The following is a 3,399-nucleotide window of genomic DNA, read 5'->3' on the forward strand; positions in this document are numbered from 1 at the left end:
GCCCAGCGGAACAATCTTACTGCTGCTGTGTTTTATGTGTTCACTCAATTCTGCTACTACCAAAAGCAAAGAAATCATTTGATGTTTACAATGGGCTGGAGAGCGCCAATGTGCCTTTATTTTTTTCCTCTTACTTGATCTTGTCAGCTCAGTGTTGCAGCAAGAGTGGACTCATTCCTTAGTCTTGTCTGATTCATTATGACCTCATGGATCACCAGGCATTTCTCTGAACTCTTACTGGTTTGTATTCATTGTATCTGTTATGTCTTACCTCCTGACATGCCATACTCCTGTTGCATTTGTGCCAACTTATCATCTCAACAAGTCCTGCCTTTTTATCTTATGGCTAAAATATTTGCCTTTGGTGTTAGTACTTAAAGTGAAATGGTTGTAAAATAGAATTGTTTTCACGTTAAAAACTTTAGGCCAAGCTTGCCCAAACAAATGTATCCATTGCAGAACAGTGTGGCCGCTGGGACTCCTGTAATAGACTGTAGTAGCTTTAGCTAGCGAGCAGCTGCTGTGTTCCAATAGCAGTACGAGTGACTTCTCTGCTGCTGGATATACAGAGAATTGGTCTTCACACATCTCCACCATTCAGGATACAACTTGTCATTTTATCAGTGAATCCAGGGCTTCTTCTAATTGGCTGAAGTAGAAATTATGACATCATGGGCCAGCCTGTTCATGTCAGTCAATCAGAGGAAGCTTTGTATTCATTGGTAAATTTACAAGGTTTCTCCAAAATGGCTAAGATGTGCTAAGATCGACTCTCCCAATATCTGGCAGCAAGGGGGCTTGGCCCTAACAAACTATTTAAAGTGAACGCAAACCTGAAAATCTCTTTTAGAGTTGTAAATCTCCGACATGAACGATGAGCTAAGCACATATAGTGTGTACTTTGTTACTCTGCGATCAGCATGACTCACTTCCGACAAGTTTCCTGACACCAAGAGAAAAAAGGTGTCAGGGGAGGGGCCTCCAGCTGATTGATGGCCTCAGCTCTGTTCCTGTGTGGAAGGGGGGGGGGGGTTGTACCTTCCCTCCAATAAGCTCTGAGTTCTCACTGAGCTTTGCAGAGTGTAACTTCAGCTCTTCACCCCCTTTTTCTCTGAACTCTTGACAAGCTTTTAAAAAAAACAGTTTTTTGAACGGATGTAGAAAAGAGAAGGTTGCAGATAGACAGGTACAACTTATGTGGGAGGATTTGTTTCATTTCTTTGTATCACCTGAGGCCAGTCACTTTACTGGGTATATGTAAGGGTTTACAACCACTTTGATTAGAAATGCCATTGTAATACTAGCAATACTGGTGTACAGTCTGACTGCTCTGCTTCCAACAACACTGCAAACTGTTTTTATAGCCCCTGCATTACAGGTCTGTGGATGTTTGATGAAGTTACCTTACTGTACAATGACCAAACAATGTTCGCTGGTCACTGTGCTATGTGCATTCCTAAACGGGTGGCCCAGTTCTTAAAGTGTGGATGCTGATGTAAGAATTCAGTGTGTGATGTAAAATTCTGGGGGTGTAGAAGTTGGGTGGGGCTGGTAACGCAGATACAGATCTTTTTGTTTTGATTCCTATAAAATGTAAGAGCTTGGAGGATGGTTCATTTCTGACCACGGTAAAATACGGCATCATTACTTAGTTAGTCTGGAGGAAAAATGACATAAGTCTATCTAGTTCAAGCAGCAGACATGAGAGGAGATGTGTGGATTCAGGCTGATATTTCAAGCCTCAGAGTAAGGTGAATGGAATTTCCAGACATAAGCACAGTTGTAGTACTTTCTGAATGGCCTCCGTTACCTCCTGGAATTTTCTCTAAACAAAAAATCTTGACTAGTAGTGTATGGCTGGAAGTAGGTAATAGGAAATCTTAAAATATAAGCCCAATTTAATGTATTTAAGGATATAAAGCAAGTTTCCATAAATGGCCTTTTATCTTTTGCTTCCACTGCTGTTTGCGAGATATAACGGGACATCAAGCTTCCTGCCATTTCTACGTATTCCCTGATAGGGACTTATATGGAAATGAGCGTCCCTTGCCTTCCTCTATATGTGCAAGCTCCCTAGACTTCCTCAGATTAGGCCAGCATGGATGAGAAAGGGGCACATCTAAAGACACGTTCTCTGACCACGGATTGTAGACTCTCACATTCCCATATGCAGTACCCATTGCTGGGGTAATGTAATCTTTGTTCTAGGGTGCCTGCACCTGATTGTGAGACAGTGGCGTCACTGGTTTACAATGCTGGTCTCTTATTAAAGTGGAGTTCCAGGCTCCTTCTGGAAAACTTAAGTCAGCAGCTACAAATTCTGTAATATTATTATTAATATAATATTGGGATACCTACCTGTCCACGAATCCAGCGGTGTCTTCACCTGAGCCGATTTTTTATTCGACTTTCGGGTGCTTCCACTGCCATCTCGGGTAACGGAAACCAGCAGTAAAGCCTTGTGGCTTCACAGCCGGTTTCCCACTGCGCATGCGCGAAGCGCACTGCACTTCGTGAATGGTCTGGCGGCGGGGGGGAGGAGGAGGGGGATGAACTTTCGGATGAGTTTGCCATGGCTAAGTAAGCTGGAAGTGGGAGCGGGTACCTGTCAAAACCAGGTACCCGCTCCCTCTCCCCAAAAGGTGCCAAATGTGGCAATGGAAAGGGGTAGGAGGCAAATAAGCAGAGCTTCCCCTTTTGGGTGGAGCCCTGCTTTAACTTTCAAGAACCAAACTGCGTGGTTCTTAGTTGTCATTACCCAGACAGCCAGTCATGGTGTACAGATGAGGTTTGTTTATAAACAAACCTGCTGACCCCAGCTGTCACTGTGCCATGTATAGAGCCACTATGAAACCTGAAGCCCACAGACTGCAGCTTTCACAGTGTGCAGTATATTACATTACTTTTATAAGTAACAAAAAACAAATGTTAATCCAAAACTGAAAACCCCTCGTTCACACTAAGGCGACCTGTGAGGCGACCTGGTCGCCTCACAGGTCGCCGTAGGTTGCCTCCCATAGGGAAGCTGTGGACCCGTTCTAATAAGAGCGACACAAGTCGCTCCGACTTAGAAAAAGGGTCCGGAGCTTCTTTGGGGCGACCAGGAGGCGACCGCCATAGACTTCAATGTTATGAAGTCCGTAGCGGCCGCTCCGAGGTCGCGGCGCGCTGCTCGCACCGCGACCTCGGAGGTCGCGGTGCGAAGTAGTGTCGCCTGCATGTGAACGGGGGCTTAAATATAAGGGAGCCAAAATGCACTTTGAAACATTTTGTTAATTTATCAGCCTAAAGTAGAAAAATAGAAGCAAGAAATGTTTCAAACCCAGCCCCATACTAAGAGAAACATTAAAGAGTAACTCCACTTTTGTTCAGAAAAAATCTTTCCCCTCTGGGTGATCT

The sequence above is a fragment of the Pelophylax lessonae genome (genome assembly GCF_965119305.1).
Source record: "Pelophylax lessonae genome assembly, chromosome: 2".
NCBI classification, from domain to species: domain Eukaryota; kingdom Metazoa; phylum Chordata; class Amphibia; order Anura; family Ranidae; genus Pelophylax; species Pelophylax lessonae.